This window comes from Macrobrachium rosenbergii, chromosome 23 (genome assembly GCF_040412425.1).
Source record: "Macrobrachium rosenbergii isolate ZJJX-2024 chromosome 23, ASM4041242v1, whole genome shotgun sequence".
Taxonomy (NCBI): Eukaryota; Metazoa; Arthropoda; class Malacostraca; order Decapoda; family Palaemonidae; genus Macrobrachium; species Macrobrachium rosenbergii.
This window is the reverse complement of record NC_089763.1, coordinates 2,526,845-2,540,403: the sequence shown is the minus strand read 5'-3', so window position 1 is coordinate 2,540,403 and position 13,559 is coordinate 2,526,845. Positions and strand designations below refer to the sequence as shown.

The following is a 13,559-nucleotide window of genomic DNA, read 5'->3' as shown; positions in this document are numbered from 1 at the left end:
ACCGCTTCCCCGTGGTAGGCTACGCTCTCTGTTGAGCACATTTTAGTTTTTATAAGTGATGGTTATTTTGTGGAGTAGGCTGTTTGCTTCCATCCCCTTGCCCTGGGTGGGGAGTTCAGGTTGAGGAGTTTTGTTGCTGTTTCCTCCGGGATCGTTTTTGGTGGGCAGAGTGAGCCCCTTAGTCCTCTTCCTCCATTTAGGGGAATCGAGTTCTTTGGATGTGTTTCCTCTAGGCTAGTCGCCTTCTTGCCCCCCATTCTCGATCCTGGTTGGTTCTCAGGCACAAAATTTCTCTCCCTGTTGCTTCCTCCTCCCTTCTGCCCCTTTCTTTTTCCTAGCCTATATTAGGTTAGGTCCATATTAGGCTTCGCCTAGGTAGAAGTCGGGCTTTGGGTTGTGTTGCTTCCTGGTCATTCTACCCTTCCAAGATTCATTTGGGAGGTATGGTGCAGTTGAGCGGGTGAGCTTCTCCCCGTCTCCTGTTCCTTCCTGGTAGCCTACTCCTCCTCCTCCTCCCCCCTCCTCCTCTCCCCCCAGCCTTGCTCTACTCGTGCGGGTGACGCTAGATGGCGTTTTCTCCGAGTTCAGGGACTTCTCCTATTGGTTGAGGGATTCGCTCCCTCCCATATCGTCCCTAACATCGCTGTGGTGGGGTTGGTGGTTTGTTTACTCACGACGTGTTCAGTCCTATCCCCCAGTCTCCCATCTCCCCATTCGCTGATCTGTTAACATATTGCTTCAGCCTATGTTATGAACATAGAACATTTTACCTGTCTTGTTTCTCCGGCGGGAAGTAAGGGTGGGAATGTTGTTCATTTTGAGAGGAGCGGATCCTTCCGTCCTCTTGAGTTCTTACCATCACTTATTACTGTTTTATTTTGTTTTTGTTTTAGATAAGTCTGTTTATCTACAGGAATATTTTCCTTAATTCATTATATATATTATATAAGTGAGTCGGTCCTATACCGGGGCTCCGCCCGTTATTTTACTGGCAGCCCTTAGGGTTGGTTCCTGGTCTCTCTTTCCTTCATTCCCGGAGTACTCCGAATCTGAAAACTTACCTTCCACTCTATGTAATTTAGAGCTTATTGGCCCAGTTTATGATTGGGGAGTTCTTCTCCGCCGGAGTATTCCGGTTGCAGTTGAGTTTCCGGCCTTGCCAGCTTTAGTTTGCTTAGGTGGGAGGTTCATGTACTTTTTACTTACAGACTGTTCGCTGTGAGGGCGGGGTGCACCGCCTCCCTCCAACAACCCTACGGACACGTGGTTGCGGACCCACGCTGGTTGTGCGGTCCGACTGGATGACCTGGTTGTCTGGCACCCTGATGGTTGTGAGGTTTGCTTTGCTCTCTGCACAACTGTCCAGGATGAGTCGGTAAGTAACAGTCTTTACATTACTCCGGTCCATGCTCCTCATATTATATATATTGTTTATGAGGTTCCCGGAATGGTTTTTTCGTTCTTAGCTAATTGTTGGCTTTCTTACAGGCGGACGAAGCTTCCAAGAAGTCTGCCTTGGAATCCCTCCGGGCCTGGGTGGCTGGGTTTGGTAGGAACGTTCCGTCGGGGAAGCCCCTACGTCCTCGATGCCAGGTTGAGGACTTGCTCTACCCGGCGCCGCAGGTGGCGGCCGCAGTGCCTGAAGACCTTGCCACCCCTATCATCCAGCAAATCCGGGATGAGACCCAGCCACCCCAAGTGGATATCCTCTACGCTGAGGTCTCGGAGGATGTTGCCGCCATGGATCTCAACCTGGAACCCATGAACGTAGAGCAGGACCAGGTGGTAAGTGGTGAGGTAAGTGAGGTTGTTGGGGCGGGCCCCCTTTGTTTGACTCCCCTGCTTCATCAATTTCTTCGTTTGCAGGTTTTGTGAAGTCTTCCTCCTTGGGTGATAGAGCTCCGTCTGTTATCCCCAAGTTGAAGTTGAAGACTTCATGGAAGGCGAAGGGCTACAAGTCCTCGACCTCCAAGAAGGCATCGCCCTTCCCCGTCGAAGGCTAAGGCTTCAGGGCCTGTAGCCTCCGGGAGCAAGTCTGGTTCCTCCAGCAAAGGCGCGAGTAAGAGGGCTGCAAAACCAAGCCCTCCTCGCCAACCTGCTTTTGACGCAGAGGCCTTTGCCAATCAGCTTTACAAAAGTTTTACGGAGGACCTAGATTCGAGATTTAACAAAATCTCAGAAAAGTTGGCCAGTCATGATAACATACTGGCGGGAATGGCTCACCCACCCCAGCCAGAACCACAGTATGTTATCCCCGACACTGCGGACCTCCCGCCGTTCGATGTCGGTAACCCTTGGCGTTTTGCACTCCGGGCCATCCAACATGATGGCAAACTGACACTTGATGGTCTTGGCACGAGACGGTTGGAGGAGTTGGAGTTCTTCCCCCGATCTCCTGCCCCCTTACCCAGGCTTCGTGAGGCTTACGGAGGAAGCCTGGATTCGGTCAGACAAGGTTCCTAGGGAGACTGTCATCGTCCCTAGGGACCAAGCTCAGTCGGCTCTTCTGCGCACTCTGACGGAGTGGCAGGCAGACAATACGAAATTGACTCCTTTCAAGGGGCAACTTCACTATGTTTGCCCTGGGAGACAACCTTCCCACCCCTTGCTTGGACAAAGTCGCTCTGGCTACGGCCCGAGCGTGCTTTGATGGGTAATCCCTTACCACAGCTAAGGGAGACAGACCCTACTTCCCTGGTATTCCCAGGAAGTAATGAGTTCTGGTTAGAAGCCCCGTCCACTTTCACTGTCGGGCAAGCTGGACCCCTTTGCGCTTCCACGCAGTTCAGTGAGCAGCTCCCAAGCTGCCGGAATCTTTGTTGAAAGGCGGAGTTTGATGCCGGACTAAGTTAGCCCGGTCCTTGAACTCCGTATGCCTTACTGAAGCTACTGCCGTCTCCTGCTCGGACGAGCCTTTTTCCAGGTCCTGGCTAAATCCCTGCTGGCAGGCTTCAGTCTGACTTATTTGAGTTTATCATGGCCAGACTGGAATGTCAGAAAGTTCATCTTTGCCGATGCGACTATCCGCCACGAGCCTAACAAGCTCATTAAAAGCTCGATCTGGGGACCTAACCTCTTCCCTGAAGAGGAGGTTACGAATGTTATGGCTGAGGCTACACGGGCCAACCAGAGTCTTCGTTCTCGCTGGGGCATTTCCCTATAAGCGTAAGACCCCAGAATCGGCCGGCCCCCAGACGAGAGGAGGCAAACGTTCAGGAGGCATAAGAGGCCCCACCATCAGGCGGTGGTCCAAGCCGTCCCGGTCTCGGCAGTGGCCCAGCCTTCTACCTCTAAGGCTCACCCCAACAGTATGTGCTGGTCCAACCAGCTGCACCCTCCTATGTGGCCTCACCAGCATACAACCCCACATATGAAGGCCGTGGTTTTTTCACGGCCTTAATAGGGTTGCAAGGGGAGGAAGAGGCAAAGCCCCTCATAGAGGAAAGCCCAACACCACCCCAAGAGGAAGACCTGGACGTGGTAGGGGAACAAACCCGCTCCCTCCCACTGAGAGAACACAGGTAGGCGGTCGCCTGTTTTGGTTCAGGGACCAATGGACCTTCAGCCCTTGGGCACACAGCATTGTGTCCAAAGGACTAGGATGGAGCTGGATCAAAACCTCCTCCTCTAACCAGGTTTTACCAGCCACCCACATCAATCCTAAAGGATTACGTGACAGAATTGCTCAACAAACGAGCAATAAAGAAAGTAAGGCACCTAAAGTTTCAAGGCAGGTTATTCACTGTTCCCAAAAAGACTCCGATCAGCAAAGAGTGATCCTGGATCTGTCGCGTCTAAATCTCTACATAAAATGCGACAAATTTCGCATGCTTACGGTAGCTCAATCGGACTCTACTTCCGCGTGGAGCCGTCACCACCTCTATCGATCTTTCAGACGCTTATTATCACGTCCCGTTGCGCGGAACTTCTCTCAGTTCCTCGGTTTCAGACTCGGGAATCAAGCCTACTCCTTCAGGGTCATGCCCTTCGGTCTGAACATTGCGCCCAGGATATTCACAAAGCTGGCGGACACGGTAGTACAACAACTCCGGTCCCAAGGGATATCCCTAGCAGCATATTTAGACGATTGGATAATTTGGGCACCAACAGTTCCGGAGTGTCAGAAAGCCACGTCCATAGTCATCAATTTCCTGGAGTCATTAGGTTTTCAACTGAACAGAGAGAAGTCCCGTCTGACTCCGGAGTCCCGGTTTCAGTGGTTGGGTCTCCAGTGGGATCTGTCATCTCACACGCTGTCCCTTCCGCCTCCCAAGAGGAAAGAGATAGCATCTCTCACCAGAGATTTCTCAAAAATCCATCAGCATCCCGCCGGTCCCAAGAAAGGGTCCTTGGATCTCTTCAGTTTGCCTCAGTGACAGACCTGCTATTAAAAGCGAAATTAAAAGACATAAACAGAGTGTGGCGGAGTCGAGCCAATGTCAAGCTCAGAGACAAGGTCTCCTCCATTCCTCAAATCTTAAAGACAAGATTGCGTCCTTGGGCCTCGGTCAAGGGCCTGTCCAAAACAGTTCCACTTCAATTTCCCCCTCCGGCACTAGTTGTTCACACAGACGCTTCCCTAAGCGGCTGGGGGGATATTCACCAAAACAAAAAGTACAAGGAACGTGGTCCACAATGTTTCAGCAGTTCCATATAAATACCCTGGAAGCTATGGCGGTCTTTCTAACTCTGAAGAAAATCCGCCCCCCAACCGGATTCATATCAGGTTGGTATTGGACAGCGCAGTGGTAGTTCATTGCATCAACAGGGGCGGCTCCAAATCAGGCCGAGTAAACCAAGTAATGGTTGCTATCTTCTCCCTGGCGAACAAGCACGGCTGGCACCTGTCAGCCACCCACCTAGCGGGAGTGCGAACGTGGTGGCGGATTCCCTGTCCAGGACTACTCCGTTGGAGACGGAGTGGTCCCTGGACGTGGAATCTTTCAAATGGATTTGCCGCCGGGTTCGGGCCTCCAAGTGGATCTGTTCGCAACGGAGAGCAACTTCAAGCTCCCCTGTTATGTGGCCCCCAACCTGGACCCTCAGGCGTATGCCACAGACGCAATGACAGTAGATTGGAACAATTGGGAGAAGATTTATCTTTTCCCCCAATAAATTTACTGCTGAAAGTTTTACACAAACTCAGGACATTCAAAGGTCAACCAGCCCTAGTAGCCCCTATTGGCCGAAGAGCAATTGGTTCCCTCTTCTTCAGGAACTGGGATTGCGGAGTCTTCGGTTCCCAAGCCCATCCTGACCCAGACAGTACAAACCAAGACTGTGTCAGCTTCCTCAAGAATTCAGAATGCCCTAGTTTTATGGACTTTATAAAATTCGCAGCCCAAAAGGAGCAAACATTGACCCTGTCAACACTCTGTTTTTAGAATCAGATAAAAGAGATTCTACTATTAGACAGTATGACTCAGCAGTCAAAAAATTAGCCTCCTTCCTAAAAGCATCTGAAGCCAAAATCATGACAGCTAATTTAGGAGTTTCCTTCTTTAGATCATTGTTTGAGAAAGGCCTTGCTCCGGCCACTATTACCACAGTCAAATCAGCATTAAAGAAAGTATTTCTTTACGGCTTTAAAATCGACCTTACAGATTCTTATTTTTCATCCATCCCCAGAGCATGCGCTCGTCTGAGACCAGTATCACGCCCACATTCTGTTACGTGGTTTCTCAATGACGTCCTCAAGTTAGCATCAGAGATGGATAACTTTCATTGCTCTTATCAGGATCTGTTAAGGAAGACCTTATTTTTGATTAGCTTGGCTTCAGGTGCTAGAATCTCAGAGCTGTCGGCTCTCACTAGAGGTGATAATTTTGTTAACTTCCTCCCATCCGGAGAAGTCCTCCTTTCCCTGACCCTAGATTTTTAGCTAAGAACGAAGACCCACAGGACAGGTGGTCTCCTTGGAAGGTGGTGCCCCTTCCTCAAGACCAGTCTTTATGTCCAGTTTATACACTTAAATCTTACCTTTTAAGAACTCCACAGAGTAAGTCGGGTCCTCTTTTTATCAGGGAGAAAGGTGGTACTCTTTCACTAAATGCTATAAGACAACAAATTCTGTATTTCATTAAACAAGCCAACCCAGATTCAGTTCCCAAAGGTTCATGATATTTGAGCAGTTGCTACTTCCATTAATTACTTTCATAATATGGACTTTTCAGAGTTATCTAAATTTACGGGTTGGAAATCACCTCTAGTGTTTAAACGCCACTATTTAAAATCACTCGAAGCCCTGAAATTTTCTACCATAGCTGTGGAAGTGTCATCTCCCCACCTTAATTAATCATATCCTTGTCCTTTCCTTTCCCCCCCCGCCTGCCTCATTTACTTTTCTGCTTATTCTCCTGGTTGATTATGCCTCACTGCCTGGCTCCTCATATTGATGTTTCTTGTACCTGTTGATGGAAAAAGTGTAATCTGACATGCCATGATTGTTTTTTCTTATGGGGTACTGGACAGTTTTTGTTTGGTTCCACGTACCCCAGATATTTGTATATGTTAATGCTCATTGATTTTGTCTCTTACGTGTTTAGAATAAGTTTACGTGTATAGTATTAAGGTTATATTTGCAGTTATTTTGTGCACTTTTCATGTTTCACTACTTTTAAGTAATTTTAAGGTTTTGGGGCCTTTCTCCGTCATGTCGGGGACCTCCCCACGTTTCATAGTATTAAGTTTTTGATGTGCCTTAGATTTAGTATGCCTTAGTCTTAATATTCTTGCTCATGGAAGAGATTGCTTAATTAAAATTATTTTCGTAAACTTTTGCCTTTTCTTCAGATTACCCCCATTTCTTTTCCTGGTAGTTGCAGCCTTGGCATGATTCTCTATCACTATTTCACCGGCTGACACGGGACTGGACTCAGAAAGGGATTTTGACAAAGGAAAAATCTATTTCTGAGGAAGGTCCCGTGTCACCCGTGACCTCCCTGAATCACCTAGTACTCTCCCCCCTTCTTGCACATGCCAAGTCTGGGGTTAGTGCTAGCATGGAATGAGGTAGGTGGCGCTGGTGTCGCCGTCCTGGCGGGTGTTTGAGTGTGGGGGCTGTAACGGCTCACCGCTCTGTTCGGGGTTTTGATAGGAGAGATCTTTCAGTATATTTCCGTGGTAGTGGTATTTCACTCACCCTTCATTATACCGACGTCTTCTAAAGACGATCGACTGGGGTAGTAACCCCAGCTTTCCTGAAAGCTCTTTTTCTCTGGTATATCTAGCATTGTTATACCTAGAAATTCGTGCTGTAATGGAATTTCACCGGGTGACACGGGACCTTCCTCAGAAATAGATTTTCCTTTGTCAAAATCCCTTATTATTATATATATATTTCATCAATGTTTAATGTTTCTCCATGCATTTAAATTACAGACAATATATATACAGTACATATTTGGGATGACACAATATATATATATAAATATATATATATTTTTATATATAATATATATAAATATAGTTTTATGTTGTGACTGTGTAAATGGATGGAATACATTAACACACTGATGAAAATGGCTTTCAATTACTAAATGCTGATTTTATTGATATGCTACTAGTTTTAAAAAATAATCTTATATGTCTTTCCTGAACTTTGGATCAATAGTGGGAAGTGTAAAAAAGCATGACTTAGAAGAAACTTTCTTTCAGAATGTTCAGGGTAGGATCATTTTTATGTGTTTGCTTTTCAACAGTAAAAACTCTGTTCTAGGAGAAATCCTGAATAATTTCACTTAAAATCATGTGTAGAAAAATTTATTTGACAATTTAAATCCTAATTGTGTAACAATAGTTGGTAATGACAGTGATTGTCCACTTACAAATAAGTGCAGTCGACCGCCAGGATTCATGGGGGATAGATACCACCACCTCCCTCGAACAGCTAAAATCCACGAATACTTGACAACCCCCTCTAAAAACACTTACAACTGCCTAGTATTTAATAGTTCAAAAACCAAAGACCCCCTCAAAAATCTTATAATTGCCTATTTTAATAGTTCTATCACCAAATGTATATTTTAAACTAAATTATCATCCTACACCAAATATACCTTAAACTATCATCCTAAAACACTAATATAATTCCAAAGTAATCTTACATTGCCCTTAAAAATCTACAGTAAACCACCCATATTTGTGGGGGATGCGTACCACAACCACCCACAAATAGTTAAAATCCGTAAATAGTTAACACACACCCCTAAAAAATACTCATAACTGCCTATCTTGAAAGTTCAAATACCAAATACATACCTTAAACTAGCATCCTACACCACATATACCTAAACTATTATCCTATTACTGTATTAACCTTTGAAATAATATTATTAATAAAATTTCAAAGTAATTTCAAACATTTTACCCTTAAAAATATATACATATGTACTTCTAACCCTTCCAGCCAATAAGAGGGAGACAGAGTGTATATCTTTCTATCAACTTATATTCATATATCTATCTATGGCTCTCTCTCATTCTAGTATCCTTTGAGAGAGAGAGAGAGAGAGAGAGAGAGAGAGAGAGAGAGAGAGAGAGAGAGAGAGAGAGAGAGAGAGAGAGATTTTTCAGAGATCCTTTTAGCTTATTTTATTTGACAAAAATTTATGTTTGTTTTTGTTTTCTACTCTTCATACTCAATATGTCAAGATAAACTGACAGTTAGATTACAACCCTGAATGTAGCTTCATGCTTTCAGAAGAGAATCTTTTCTATGTTTTCAAAATTTTACATAATTTACTATAGAAATGCATAAATGTTGTAATTATAAAATGGAAAATATCAACAAATTAATACAAATAACAAAATATTTATCTATAAATATTTGACAACAAAAAACAATATGTTCCAAATCCCAAAAATGTCAAAGTGTCAAGTAAATTGAGAGATTTAGAGAGAGAGAGAGAGATATAAACACTCTTCACCACTATTTGTTTGTCAAAATTTATTTTGACACAAAAATGCATGGAAAATCCCCTATAAATAGGATTAAAAAGATTATTATTATTTGAACTAAAATCTTAAATAATTCACTATTCATTTTCTCTAATGAATGATATTTGCTGTGTTCACATTAATATTAATATTTGAAAATTAGTAAATAATTTATTTATCATATAAAACATATAAACATACATATTACATATGCAAAAAAATTCTCTCATCTCAGTAAGAGAGAGAGAGAGATAGAGAATTATCATTTTAATTTAATGTTATTATTTAATCTTATTAAACTTAAAATTAATATTTGAAAATTAGCACTTAAATCAATTTTATCATAAAATGTATATGTACGTAGGAGTTAGTACTGTATTTCGGAAAAAATTTTTTCAAAAAATCAGAATAGCACGCTTATGAAACCAGAGATTTTCCATTCAATTTTGGCTACTTTTTGGTCATTGCCTGAAAATTTAGTATGCAACCTCAGAAATTAAAAAATATCATTAGAATATAAATATTGGTTTATATGACAGTGAAAAAACAGCTTCATATATAAACTTTATACAAATTATACTGAGCAAAACAGTTAAAGCTAACGGGTTATTTTCTTTTTTCTTTGTATTGTACACTAAATTGTGATTCTGATTTTGGTACATAAAAAATTGTAAAGTGATCAAAGCAACACAGAGAAAATATTATCACAAAATGATGCATGAATTTAATGAGAGGACACAAAAAAATGTTTTTAAAAATTCACCATAAATGAAATATTAAGGACTTCCGATTGATAAAATTGTCTAATTGATTGAATATTACAAGACTGTAAGTGTTTTAGCAAACAGAGGAGTTACATCTCCTCTGTTTTCGACCATTTCCCCCGAGTTAAAGGACCGAAAGTCGAATTTTTCTATTTATCATGTTGATTTATATGAAAATTTTCAAATGGTGATAAAAGCTACAACCATGAGTTATTTTCTGTTGTTTAAAAAATTAAATGGATTTTTCATATAGAAAACTTTATGTAACGACTAATATAAAATGGTGCAAATTTTACGACAACGTTGACAGAAAGAAAATTCTGAGATGTTCGGGGTGAGTTAGAGTTCACATAAGGAAAATGTTTTTTCAAAAATTCACCATAAAATCATCAAATATTGTTCTAGAGACTTCAATTTATTGCAAAATGAAGGTAAATGATTGAATATTACTAGAATGTAAGAGTTTTAGCTTACAATGACTTTTTTCGACCATTTAACATTAAAGTCTGCCTTCTCCTTGAAATTTTGGTCATGATTATCATGATTTATGTGAAAATATTTCAAAACAGATGCTGTCAACCAAGAGGCATTTTTTCTGTTGTATTCTACAAAATTCAAAAGATTCATAAATAAAAGTTTATGTTGACTAATGTAAAACGATGCAAACATTACACAAGCTCTAGAAAGAATTTCTGAGATGTTCGAACTGAGATGAGCTGGGCAGAGATGAGGGGTCATTTTTTTTATCATAAATTCACCATAAATCGAAATATTGTGCTAGAGACTTCCAGTTTGTTGCAAAATGAAGGTACATGATTGAATATTACTAGAATGTAAGACGATTTTGAAATGATAAAATGTTTTTGACCATTTCGGTCAAGTTAAAGTTGATCTAAAATACATGAAATTTTGGTTTGTTATCCTGATTTATATGAAAATATTTCAACTGATAAAAACTACAACATTGAGTTATTTTCTGTTGTATTCTATTTTGAAATTGACTAAATACATTTCCATGATATAAAACTTTATATTTTTCAAATAATATAAAAACCTGTAAACATTAATATAAATACAAACAGTGACAAGCCAAATATCAATAAAATGTATTTTTTTTTTTAAAAATTCTACCATAAATCAAAACATTGTCTAGAGACTTCCAATACATTTTGGGAATGAAGGGAAATGATTGAATATTACTAGAATATAAGATTTTTAGCTTACAATTGCGTTTTTGACCATTTCGGTTGAGTCAAAGTTGACGTTTGAAATTTTAGCAATTATCAGTGGTTTATATTCAAATATTTCCATACTGATAAAAGCTAAAACCATGGGTTGTATTTTGCTGCATTTTACATGAAATTGCCAAGATTTTCTATAAAACTTTATGTAACGGCTAATATAAAAGTTCAAAAATTACGACAAAATGACGAAAGAATTTCTGAAATTTTTGCCTTTTTGTATATATAAGGAAAAAGTTTTTCAAAATTCACCATAAATCGAAATATTGTTCTAGAGACTTCTTTGTTGCAAAATGAAGGTACATGATTGAATATTAATAGAATGTAAAACTTTTTGCCACAATTGCGTTTTTCGACCATTTCAAGGTTGAGTCAAGTTGACTGAAGGTTGAAAGTTTTTTGTAGTCGGCGTCAGAGGTTCGATGCTTGACACCAACAGACAATTTTAGTTTTGAGATAATACGAAAGGCAGTTAGTGCCAGGGTTAAACTTAATATCTAAAATTAGTATGTACCATTTGACATCATTACTTTATCATAAAATATACCCTCTAAAAATGTTATACTGGATTGTCCTTGAAGCATTTGTATATCATTTTAATATAATTTCAATAGCACTTTAATATAATTTTTAATATTTCAATAGTATCAATTCTGAGCATCTATCTTCCCTTTAATGATTGGGTCCGTCCTGAATGGAGGAAAAACCAAGCAGCTCTCTCTCAGTTTTTACTGAATCTTAGGTATTACTATTATATTATTATTATTACTATTTTAGTATTATTAATCTAGCCTACAAAAGATAATCAAGTAAGCTATACATACATGTATATGGTTTTTGCTCCTCACTTTCAGGCCAGCAAGGGGTCATTTCTATACATTATGGTATAGTAATTAACTAATGTCAGTGTTTCTTCTCCATGGTTGGCAATGCAGACACAGACTTATCATAATTCAGTATAAAGAAAATTGAATAATACTAACAAGAGTTAGGTGTTAAAGTATGGATGATACTGGCCTGTTCTGTAAACAGTATGCCTAGCCTATGAAGGACAATAAGGCCTATTCATGGTATAGAAGTAATTATTAATATCAAGCTAATTCTGGCTGCAGGTTCAATGCAGACTGACTTATGCCTCATTTCAGTACAAAAAAAACCCCATAACAGAATAAGAACAAGAATTGACTGTACTGTAAGGGTGCACAACCCCAGATTCGGCCTGGATGGTGACTTACGTGATGGTGTTCAGGTGTTGTTGATTATGGATAATTCTGTATAACTAAAAATCGATCTTTATTAGGATGATAAAGCCTCCTGCATCAACACCACATCTCTCTCCAGCCATGGACCTTCTTCTGATAGTTTAGGTGTTTCAAGAAAGTACCTGTTAAGAGATATATAGGGTCATTCTCTAAGACCTATTCCATGTAATTGGATGCTGCATTTTTTCACGCTTTATAAATGACTCAGTAACATAAATTTTAACATTTCAGTCCATGTTCAAATGATGCAAAAACTGACAGATAGTGACCCTTTGTCATATGCCTGCTGGCTCTTCTTCAATTTGGCCTTCCTCTTCTGCTCTTTTTAAGGGCTTTCTGCAAGTGAAAAATTTTTGCCAGTAGCTCTCAGCCTTTGCACATCTAAAAGATCTTGGATATGCTTAGTTGAAGATTTTTTGGTTCATCACCCCCTACTGAAGTTGGTGCACCCTCATTGATGTCCACTCTGACCACCTTGGAATAAAGGATAAGAAGATCTTTGGTACCCATTTACAACTGTCAGCACATTTTTCGACATTCTACATGTTTCAAAGTGATCAGGAGATAGATCATTCCATTTCTTTGGTCCTGTGGTGCCAGGAGTCAAAAAGCATGGGAGCCTCAACAGAGTGGATGTTGGACAACCACTCTTTTCAAACAATAGCCAGCATGGTTTAACCAGAATGGACCTGTTCGCCACGCCCTCATAAATCAAAACTAATAACATAGCTGTCTCCAAACCTGGACATCAAACAGACAGCAAGAACTACCCTTCTAAAGACTGGAACAAACCCCTATATCTTTTCCTCCATTGCATTGTCCCAGATTTCCTGGAGGTTTGAGCAAACTTCCTAACCTTCAAAGGAACAGCTTACTAACAGCACCAAATTGGCCAAAGAGGCATTGGTTCCTATTAGGAGATCAACAATGGATTTGAAAAGAGCAATTCCACTATCGTCATTGCTCTATCCCAGACAGTAGGAGGAAAGTCGTCATCATTCTTAACATCCATCACATATGGATTTTTTAAATAATATCTATTGTGAATTATTATTTAATCTCAACATTTACTAGGTAAATTTTTGCAAAAATTACGGACATCATCTTTCTGACAATACCAGTCCGTATGGAAGATATGGTTAAATTATAACATACTGAGATTCCAGTTGAGATTTCTATAAGAAACACTTTTTATTTTTCTGTATACCCATCTGAAGACAAATGCCTTGTTGTTACAACAGTCATGGCATACGAGGCAGCATTAACAGAACCCTTGCTTCATGGATTCAAAATGACTCCAGTATAAAAGTTGTCAAATCCCTTTTGCAAAAATTGTTCTACCAAGGCCTGCTCCC

At 40.6% G+C, this 13,559-nt stretch overlaps 1 protein-coding gene across 12 annotated transcripts in view; it reads right to left on the bottom strand.

Annotated features, from left to right (window-relative positions):
- LOC136851231 (cyclin-D-binding Myb-like transcription factor 1) overlaps positions 1–13,559 on the bottom strand; it is a 672,051-nt gene that overhangs the window by 371,566 nt on the left and 286,926 nt on the right. The window lies entirely within an intron of this gene.